This window comes from Bubalus bubalis, chromosome 9 (genome assembly GCF_019923935.1).
Source record: "Bubalus bubalis isolate 160015118507 breed Murrah chromosome 9, NDDB_SH_1, whole genome shotgun sequence".
Taxonomy (NCBI): domain Eukaryota; kingdom Metazoa; phylum Chordata; class Mammalia; order Artiodactyla; family Bovidae; genus Bubalus; species Bubalus bubalis.
This window is the reverse complement of record NC_059165.1, coordinates 23,319,287-23,331,193: the sequence shown is the minus strand read 5'-3', so window position 1 is coordinate 23,331,193 and position 11,907 is coordinate 23,319,287. Positions and strand designations below refer to the sequence as shown.

Here is an 11,907-nt window from a genome sequence, read left to right as displayed (position 1 = left end):
GGCCACACCATTTATCAGCTAGGTGTGCTTGGGCAAATATCTCAACCCCTCTGAATCTCTGTTTCCTGATTTATAATGTTAGGAATATTAACAGACTTTTATACCTTATGAAGTTTTAAGAAATAAATGAGACATCCACTTATAATTCTTACCCAGGTTTTAAGCTTGGCTAAATAAATGTTAGCTGGAAATAAATATCTCAATAAAACGCTATTAATATTTTTTAAGGGTTCAACAATGCATGATTTTTATTCCCTTGCTCTGAGAGCTTGTATCAAAAAATATATATTAAACCAAGGAAAATAACTGAAGATTTATGGGCCTCTTGTGCTTTAAAAAGGAAAAAAAGATAGCCACTAATTTGCTCAGATACAGCAAGCTTAGTGGTCTTGTATTTTCAACATTTTAAGAATGTTTCCTAAGGTAGGAGGAAAGGGGAAACATTCACTACCCCTTCCCAGAATTTAAACAGAGGGCAGTAGACATTCGTTACACCCAAATAAAACTATGGCAGCAGTTCACTTGTGACCAAGGCGAATGTAGAATGGAGATGTTCTAACACAGCTAGGACTCTCAGCAAAGCCAAGACACTAAAATCATGATTACATTTTGAAAGAAAATGCACAAAAACCAAATATAAATTTTGAGATTTTTCATTTGAGGGTAAATCTTAATGCTATTAAATTCACAAATATGCTAATTTAAATACCCAATTCTATTATCTAAAACACACATTGCAAACATACAAATATCTATTCTCTCCACATGTCAGAGCCATTCATTTCATGGTTTGGAAATGGGGAGAATAGATTCCCTTAACCTGCAAGTCAGCAGGTGTTTCTTTACAGTTAACTTTAGCAAAATTCATACAAAATAGTAATTAACAATGATCTTCTTTACTTGTTAACTCACAAGGAAAACACCTTCAAAACTGCATTTTGTTAAAGTTTCTGTACTAAAATGTAGAAAAAGTGAACTACACAAATATTGAAAAGTTAAAAATTCCTTAATTTTTTATTCCTGGTAACCACTAACACAATTTACAGGGCAATATACCTGATGTAATGAAAAGAAAAAGACAAAGCTACAACAGATAAAAGACCTCAGGAATGTACATCTAATTGACACTACATTGCATTAATCAATAGCTGCAGTTTTTGCAAACTGTGGCTATGACAGTCCTGAACAAGAAGGGCTTCCTGTTTAAGCTGCAGTTAACTTTTCTGACTATGGATCATCATTCCTTCTGTGGCAGATTTTTGCAGTTCCTCTAACGCATTTGAAACGACTGTCTCAAAGTAACCTGCAGCTTTCTTGACAACTCCTCGCTCTCTCTCCTGCTAAGAACTGTAGCCCTTTTCTTCTGAGTTTTTAGAACCTTCTGCTACCATATCCACCACTTCCACGACCAGATCCATAACCACCACCATAGGGACTGCCCGAGCTTCTTCCACCAAAACTACCCCCTTTCATGGGTCCATAATTTGACTGCTGTTGTCCACTATAATTTCCAAAATCATTATAGTTTCCACACCACCATGGTTACCTCTAAAATTTCCTCCTTCATTGTAACCATCATATCCTCCACCACCGCCACCATATCCACCACCTTGGTTTCCATAGCCTCCTGGTCCACCACCACCGTAACCTCCTCTACTACTATAACCAGGACCACCGCCATAGTTGCCAGCATCCCCTCCAAATCCATTATATCCACCATCGCCTCCTCCATAGCTCCCTCTGCTGCCACCACCTCCACCACCATAGCCTCCTCTTCCACCAAAGTTTCCACCACGGCCAAAGTTACCCCCACCACCTCCAAAGTTTCCTCCACGACCCATAAAGTTGCCAGATCCACCTCCATGACCTCTTTGTGATCCAGCAGATTGCATCTCTTGTTTAGAAAGGGCCTTTTCCTCTTCACAATTATGCCCATGTGGTATTTCTGAACAACAATTTTATCAACTGTATAATGGTCATCAAAAGTTATAAAAGCAAATCCTCTCTTTTTCCCACTCTGCCTGTCTTGCATAACTTCTATGGTTTCAATCTTGCCATACTTTTCAGAGTAGTCTCTCAAATTATATTCTTCTGTATCTTCTTTAATACCACCAAAAAAATTTTCTTCACTGTTAGATGGGCACCAGGCTTTACAGAATCCTCTCTAGCAACAGTTCTCTTTGGTTCCACTACACGCCCATCAACCTTGTGTGGTCGAGCACACACTGCTGCATCCACTTCTTCAACACAAGAGTAAGTCACAAAACCAAAGCCCCTGAAACGTTTTGTTTGGGGGTCTCTCATCACCACACAATCTGTAAGTGTGCCACATTTCTCAAAATGTTCTCTTAAGCTATCATCTGTAGTTTCAAAGCTCAGACCACCAATAAACAGCTTTCTCAACTGCTCTGGTTCCTTGGGATCATGACCCTCCTCCCCTCGGTGGCGGTGGCAACAGCCGGAGTTGGGCTGGGGGAGACCGGGCGGCAGTTTTACCTCCATTTTGAGACCCAGTAAAACGCTATTAATATTTTAATCACAGCATAAAATTAAATGTTATTTTGTCTCTGCTAATAAATTAGGCCTTCATCATCTCTTTTTGTGAATATTGAAAATGTTTCTGATTTCCTTTTCAAATCTACAGTCTTGAGACTTCCCTGGTGATCTAGGAGCTAACACTCCATGCTCCCAATGCAGGGAGCCCAGGATCCACCTAGAACACACATACCTCAATTAAAGACCAACTACAGATCCCACATCCCATAACTAAGACCCAGAACAGCCAAATAAATGAAAAAATAAATAAACTAAAAAAAAAATCTATAGTATTGCCCACCCTTATAATTCACAATATAGTACCTTTCTAAAATTCAGCTTCTATTATTTTTTTTCTCATTCTTCTTACTTCTCAATGCTTTCCCATTAGTTTCAGGACAAAGTTCAAATTGCACTGTATGGCCTTCAAAGGGCACTCAGAGCTAGCCCTGGCCATCTTTCTGGCTTCATTTCCTACGATCCTCCCCTTCACATGGCTCTCACTGAGTCCTGTCCCTCATCATTAAGGTTTTCTGCAGGGTCCTGGCGGCACTGCGCTATCTACTCCATGGCTCACACTACTCATTTCCCTAGAAAATCCTTCCCTTTCTTATCTCCCCACACATGGAGATTCACTTAAGTGTCGACTCCCCTGTGAAACTTTTATGTTTGTCCATTTTTATCCTGTCTTCATTTATATTTTAATTCCAAAATAACTTAAGTTTATCATATAATAGTCACACAATTCAAAGATAAGAGTGTGGAGAACATTTGCTTATTAACATTTCTCCCCTTTTTCATATCCCTTCTGGAAGCTAACCATTTTTAGAGTTTGGTTTTCTTCTTCTTTTCATTGCATTTATAAACATTCATATGCAAGAAACGACTTTATATACACAAAAGTGTATTCATACCGTACATACAATTCTGAAAATCTTGTTCCTTTTTTAAAAACAGTATTTCATGAGTAATATGGAATAGGAGGCGATAGTATCTCCTATTTTCCAGCTGAGAAAACAGGTTCAGAGAAGTTAACTCTGTTGGTAAATTCCTGTGGAGAGTAAGAAGCATAGATGGACACAAAATAAAACAGGCAGAAGTGGATGTTTGACTCCACAGTGCTTTATCTCAACAAGCATGTTACGCTAGTATGTTGATAGACTCGATAAACAAGAACCAGGCTGGTGATGGATCAGGAGAATTAGGATGGGGTTGAGGGGCCAAAAGTGTTGATAAGAACAGGCAGGAAGCTCAGTAGGAATAGGTAGTGAGAGGCTGGGAGAATGGAAGGTGGTCATCAAACAAAAGCTAGCATTTGATGTCTCAGCAGTGGAGGAGTCTCGGGGCTAAGTAGGCCTAAAGGGAAGTGCTGCTATGGGTAACCGAGAAGCACAAGGAACTTTGAAATCCTCAAGCTCCCTTCTCAGAGCAAGTGGTAGGGGCCAGTGAGCAGAGTTCAGTTTCCAAAAGCTGACACCTGCTGTCTGGGTTTATGGGACTCTGTGTATTTCTTTGCTTAGGAAATTGGGAGGAGTGGTAGGGAATGCATGGCTTTGTTTCAAGGTGACCAACTGTCCTGATTTGCCCTTTCCCCATCACATGGGACTTGCAGTGCTTACAGGAAAAGTGAAAAAGTGGAAGTGAAGTCGTTCAGTCATGTCTGACTCTTTGTGACCCCTGGACTGTAGCCCGCCAGGCTCCTCTGTCCGTGGGATTCTCCAGGCAAGAATACCAGAGTGGGTTGCCATTTCCTTTTCCGACCCAGGGATCAAACCCTGGTCTCCTGCATTGCAGGCAGATCTTTACCCTCTGAACGACCAGAGAAGACCACTTATAGGAAAGTACCAACCAAACCAAGATGAACTGGTCACCTTGCTTGAAAACAACCTTTTGGAACAATTCTTCCCGCATTTCTACTTCTGCCTCTTACTCCTATTTTAAATCCACTTAGCCTTGAAAGCCCAGTTCATACATTACATTTTCCTTGGATTTTCACACCATCCACAATTCAGAATTGTAACTGCTTTCCTAAACTTTTTTTAAACTCAATATTTAGAACTTGCATTATTTTATCTTGAGTCACATTTTTGCTTGACATCTATCTCTCCCGTACTAGAATTTTTTTGATTGGTGTTAGTTAAACAGGTACAATTTATTTTTTACACATAAAATAATCCCAATTTTTATTGTTAAGTAATTGAGAAACCTCTATGCAGGTCAGGAAGCAACAGTTCGAACTGGACATGGAACAACAGACTGGTTCCAAATAGGAAAAGGAGTACGTCAAGGCTGTATATTGTCACCCTGCTTATTTAAGTTCTGTGCAGAGAACATCATGAGAAACGCTGCACTGGAAGAAGCACAAGCTGGAATCAAGATTGCCGGGAGGAATATCAATAACCTTAGATATGTAAATGATACCACCCTTATGGCAGAAAGCGAAGAAGAACTAAAGAGCCTCTTGAAAATGAAATAGAGTAAAAAAGTTGGCTTAAAACTCACCATTCAGAAAACTAAGATCATAGCGTCCAGTCCCACCACTTCATGGCAAATAGATGTGGAAACAGTGGGAACAGTGGCTGACTTTATTTTTCTGGGCTCCAAAATCACTGTGGATGGGGACTGCAGCCATGAAATTAAAAGACGCTTACTCCTTGGAAGGAAAGTTACGACCAACCTAGATAGCATATTGAAAAGCAGAGACATTACTTTGCCAACAAAGGTCCGTCTAGTCAAGGCTATGGTTTTTCCTGTGGTCATGTATTAATGTGAGAGTTGGACTATAAAGAAAGCTGAATGCCGAAGAATTGATGCTTTTGAATGGTGGTGTTGGAGAAGACTCTTGAGAGTCCCTTGGACTGCAAAGAAATCCAACCAGTCCATCCTAAAGGAGATCAGTAATGGGTGTTCATTGGAAGGACTGATGTTAAAGCTGAAACTCCAGTACTTTGGCCATCTGATGTGAAGAGCTGACTCAATGGAAAAGACCCTGATGCTGGGAAGGATTGAGGGCAGGAGGAGAAGGGGACGACAGAGGATGAGATGGTTGGATGGCATCACCGACTCAATGGACATGGGTTTTGGTAGACTCCGGGAGTTGGTGATGGACAGAGAGGCCTGGTATGCTACAGTCCATGGGGTCACAAAGAGTCGGACACAACTGAGCGACTGAACTGAACTGAAGTTCAATTATTACTTAGAAATAATTACTAAACAATTATTCCAGCATTATATGTTGAATAACCCATCTTCTCCCACTGACCTAATCTGCTACCCCTCTCACATGGTGAGTTTCCCCATGTATGGTTATGTTTCTGGGCTCTCTCTTAGAATTTAAACTCACTGGAGAGAAACCACTATCCAAGTCATTTTAAGTCACCACCATTGCCAGTACCAATGCCAAACTCTATACCTCCTACTTGGTAGATATTTGATACATATTTACAGAATTAAAACAAGCCTATTATTGTTACAAGCCCTTTTGGACTTGTATTACCTTAGATCCAATGAGAGGATTCATGGCAATTTTATATTTGCTAGATCTGAAAGGACATATCATTTAGATATGCTTGTTTACAAAGCCACAAAAACCTGTTTAATATTTTCATAATTGTTCATTTAAACTGAATTTCAAATATGACATTAGATGAGGCTCTAGAACTGAAAAATACCATTTCAATTTGAAGGAATCAAAATGAAACTAATACGAAGATTAGAAAATAGCTTTAAAAATTTGGGTAAACATGGAGATGTTACTTATGAAATAAAGTATTAAAAATATTGATATCCTCATGAAAATGAAACTATCTGGTAGCAAAGGAATGGGTTTTTGGACAAAACCATATAGAAGATTATTGTCAAGTTTCAAGCTTTTGTTTTGGCTGGTAGGTTCATAAGTGTTTAATATACTAAAAGTAATTAATTAAATAATATTGATAACTAAAACATAAGCCATGCATAGATTGGTAAAGAGAGCACATTATGAACTACTCAGGTTATGATTCACCCAATTCCATGAAACTGAAATACAATAAGAACAAAATGATGAAGTTGTCATTAATGTAGATAAATGGAAATATATTGTCAACACTGGCTCAGAGGATGAGATGACTGGATGATATCACCAATGCAATGGACATGAACTTGGGCAAATTCTGGTAGATGGTGAGGGAGAGGGAGGCCTGGTGTGCTGCAGTCCATGTGGTTGCAGAGTCGGATGCTACTGAGCAACTGAACAACATTGACTATATTAAATATCAGCTCACTCTCAGTCGTGTCTGACTCTTTGCAACCCCATGGACTGTATGTAGCCTGCCTCTCTGGCCTCTCTGGCCATGGAATTCTCCAGGCAAGAATGCTGGAGTGGGTAGCCATTCCCTTCTTCAGGGGATCTTCCTGATCCAGGGACTGAACATGGGCCCCCTGCATTACAGGCAGATTCTTTCCCGGCTAAGCCACCAGGGAACATATATAGTAGAAAGTAATTATTTTGAGGTCATTAGAAGCTTTTTTATTTTTATTAAAGGAATTACTATCATAGAAATAGAACCAGTAATATAAATTACTTAATTTTAAAATTGCTCCCTGTGCTTTTGATCATGTACCTCATTAATTACAAAATTTCAAAAATATAAATTCAATGTAGAAATATTTATTTATATTCATATATATCTTTCACTATCATTGGCTGTTTTAAGGAAAAAAGTACATTTAGACATTTAGGGAAAGGTGAGCTGTTAATGATAATGGAGGAAGCCTTGATTTCAATACTTGTCTTTTGAGGGTCTATTTTTAACTCCTTCTTATTTCATCTGATTATATCATCTCCAAATTCCCTTACAATATGGCTGACATAGAACTTCTTCTTGAAGTTGTAGGAATTTCAGCTCTGCCATTTCCCTACATACTAGTCATAAGTATACTTTGTTCAATCATTAATTTCCTCACCCATTTGCAGGAGATATTTTAACTAACATAAAATAATACACTCTGGAAATTCACTTAATCAGTTGCTTGAAAGCAATCAGCTGGAGATGAAGAAAGGTGTGAGGGCACCTCGAGGCCTCTACATGACAGAACACCCTCATACACACCCAGTGCAAGCACTTGTGCAATATTTCTGAAGAACTGACTTAAAAGTTCATGACAAAAGCAACAAAGATTCTCCGAAGTCAGACTTCTGAGAATTTATGTCAGGGAAACGATCAGTAAAAATACCAAGATTCACAAACATAAGTGTTTTCAGAATATTCTTTCAATACTGAAAATCGTAAACTAATTAAAAATTTCAACAACTGAAAAATGTTTTAACAATTTATATTCATCCACATGCTAGAATAACAGGCAGCCATTAACATGATATTTCTAAAATATTTAATAACAATGAGAATTGCTTTAATAGTAAGTAAAAACAGCAGGACACAAAATAGCACCTACAATTTGAAAATATAAGTGTAGGGAAAATAGTAAGTTAGTACATTTTATTTTTTCCTTTATTCTGTCCTTTAAATTGCAAATTATCCACAATAAGCATGTATTACATTTATAATAATAAATCCTCTTATATTTTAAAAATTAACCCTTACAATCCTGCCACTCAGAGATCAGATCAGATCAGTCGCTCAGTCATGTCCGACTCTTTGCGATCCCATGAATCGCAGCACGCCAGGCCTCCCTATCCATCACCAACTCCTGGAGTTCACTCAGACTCATGTCCATCGAGTCAGTGATGCCATCCAGCCATCTCATCCTCTGTCGTCCCCTTCTCCTCCTGCCCCCAATCCCTCCCAGCATCAGACTCTTTTCCAATGAGTCAACTCTTCACATGAGGTGGCCAAAGTACTGGAGTTTCAGCAATATGTGAACTTCCTGATGTTCAAGCTGGTTTTAGAAAAGGCAGAGGAACCAGACATCAAATTGCCAACATCTGCTGGATCATGGAAAAAGCAAGAGAGTTCCAGAAAAACATCTATTTCTGCTTTATTGACTATGCCAAAGCCTTTGACTGTGTGGATCACAATAAACTGTGGAAAATTCTGAAAGTGATGGGAATACCAGAACACCACTCAGAGATAACCATCAACAAAATTTTGATCTCTTCTCTTCCACTATTCTATGTATATTAATATACTTTAGATCACACTTACATATATGATTTTAGTATCCTGCTTTTCAAAGTCAACATGAAAGAACAAGCAGAAAATTAGCATGTAATTGTACTTAAGGGGCCTCTGAGTCAAACACATCTGGGCTTCAGTTCAGTTCAGTTCACTCAGTCATGTCCGACTCTTTGTGACCCCATGGACTGCAGCATGCCAGGCCTCCCTCTCCATCACCAACTCCCGGAGTTTACTCAAACTCATGGCCATTGAGTCGGTGATACCACCCAACCATCTCATCCTCTGTCGTCCCCTTCTCCTCCCGCCTTCAATATTTCCCAGCATCAGGGTCTGGGCTTAAGTCTAATTTTGCCACTGACCAGTTGTACAGATAGAATTATGTTTGGTTGCATTCAATTAAAAAAAAAAAAAGTTTAACTTCTGTGACCTAATCAAACAACGTTAAGGGCCTTGGGAAAATGTGGGCTGGTGCAGTTCTCAAGAATTCCATCAAGGTCCAGGCTTCTCCTTACTCTTGTCCTGCCATTCTTAGGCTGTGGTTTTCAGCCATGGTTACAAAATGACTGCTCCATACACAGGTTTCATATGCTTACTTGAGAGAAAGAAGAGGAATGCTGAAGGCCAAAAGTTTGAGAACGCTTATTCCAGTTGAGTCTTTCATTAGAATAGCCATCTCTGCTTGAATTGCATTGACCATATTAGGCACACAGCAGCCTCAACTGTGCTACTCAGTCTGATGGTAAAGTATTTTTAGCTCAGTACATTACAACCCCAAACAAAATCAGAGTCCTGTTAGTAGGGAAGAAAAGACAGTGAGATTTAGATGTACAACCAGCAAAGACCAAACCAGTGCTGTATAATCCTCAACAGAGCACTCAGTCTAGCTGAGATTCAATTTTTTCACACATAAAAAGGGATCAAGGAAAGTATCTCATGGGGTAGGTGCCAGGATCTAAGGCATATAAAGTGACTGGCACAGCATCTAGCATTTACCCTCATTCAAGAAATTTCAGCTATCAGTTACTAAAACTCATAACAGTCTATCATATGGACATACCTCAATTTCCTTGACAATGCTAATTTATTTTGGTTATTGCATTTATCTTTTGTAATTATAATAACTCCACTGTTATCTAAATTAATGCCGCTATGACTAATGTGTGCAGTTTTCCCTTCAACTGTACAATATTCTTAAGAAAAATCATAGAAATTAAATTAATGGATCAAGGGATAAGAACAATTTTAAAACCCTTAGTTCATTTTGATGGTTTGCTCTCCAAAATGTTTTTTTACACAGTTGATTTCCACAACAGTTCTCATATCTTCACTCTAGCTTTATCTCATTGCAGATAGTCGTTAATTGCTCATTTGAAAGATGATTTGGGAAAGGCTATTAATACCACCTTCTCATCAAAGCCCATGTTCTCCTCGTCTTCCTGATCATACATCTTATCTATATATCCCAACCTCCCTTGCCAGATAGGTGTGTTCATGTGGCCAAGTTCTAGTCAGTAGAATACGATGTGCACCAATTCCAGGCTTAGCCCATAAAAGTTTCTGACACGTGTCTCTCCATGTCTGTTTCCTCTTCTGGCTGACCGAGATGGGAACAATGGTGGAAACTCAGGAAGCTACACCCTGAACATGGCAAGCCTCCTTCAGCTGGTCCTTGGATCACTCCCTGAGACTGCCTTCAGCTGATGCCAGCATGCCTGCTCTGTCTTTCTGTGCGGGGACATGACATGAGCAGGCAAGAGACATCCATGGCAGCGGTCCTTCACATGAGGCTCATGGATCTCTATGGCATCCACAGAGAAAATTTAGGAGTTTGTGAACATGGAATGAGGAAAAAATGTTATTTCTACTTAAGTGCAATCTAGCATTTTTTTCTATTACAAACATAGGCCACAAGCTAGTAAGATCAGCAGTATGTGTGACAGGTATCTTTGTATCATGCTACAATTGTAGCAGGTATCAAATTTAGTTCATAGTCAACAAGACCTTGAAATTATGGTAGAAACTAAACCTGATACTGTATTTGTTTATTTCATGTTTTATTAAAGAAGAACCTTTATTATCATATCACGAGTTATTTTAATATTTTATAGCTACATTTCAATATAACTGGTTCTTTTGAAATCTTTTAAATTTTATTTTATGTATTTAAAAACAATATTCTGAGAAAAGATCTACCAGACTGCTAATGTGGCCCTGGTACAGAAAGGTTAAGAATGCTTGTTTACTCTATGTTTGAGCCATTTTACATTTTGGGGTCTTTTGTTATACCTTTTAGCATTACCCTAATTTATACAAGTAATAAATGGTAGTGTTGGGATTTAAGTGTTATAAAAATTAAATTTTATGTCATTACATTTTTATATGTATTTAATACATAAATCCTATGAGATTATCATATTTGTTGCAAATGTTTTTACCAGTTCTTGCTTCTCTTTTAGTTTTATGATGTTTGATGTACTGAAATGTGTTTATGTGGTTATTTCTATCAGTCTATTTTATGCGGTTTTTATGTTGCTTTCTCATTTAAATAAAATCCTTCCCCAATCAAAAATTAGCTACATTTTTACATTAGGGTGCTAACATTAGGGTGCTCACCCAAGAGGGTGTGCCATTCACATTATTGTTTACATGAATATAACCCCTCAGTTGTACAGCATACAGCTTGCACAACTATACTCAGTAATCTCAATTTGTTAAATACTATATATTTTATTTTAATTCTTTAAGCCACTTGTATATTTCATTCTCTGTTTTGAGGGAGATAAAAAGAAGGATCATTTTTCTAACAGCAATTTTTGAACAATTTAACTCTTCCACCTCTATTTCCTTTGGAAAACTGCAAGTTCTTTAATAGATATGGGTTTGTTTTTTAACTGTTCCACGCTAATCTAATACCAGTATCATGTTTTTAATTACTGTTCATTTTACTATGTCATTTAATAGCTGGTTGGACAAGTTTCCCTTTATTAGTCATAATTTTAAAGCTTTTTGATATGCTGAAAAAATCTTCCAGAAAAATTGCAGAATGTACTCTGAGCAGAATGAAACTTTGACAGTTTCAGGAAAAACTGTATTTCCATACAAAGAATGATTCCAAGATTTCTTTTATATGTGGCCCTAAAGAAAATATTGTACTTACATTTTACCCACAAATGTATGAGTGATCTCACTTCAACTTTTCTACTTAGACTTAATGGTGTGGTGAGAAGAACTCTGGAAAAAAGAGTCAGAAATC

General features: G+C 38.1%; 1 pseudogene; it reads right to left on the bottom strand.

The window, feature by feature from the left end:
* Positions 1 to 489: 489 nt before the first annotated feature.
* Positions 490 to 2,502, bottom strand: LOC112586825 (annotated as a pseudogene).
* Between the last annotated feature and the right edge of the window lie 9,405 nt (positions 2,503 to 11,907).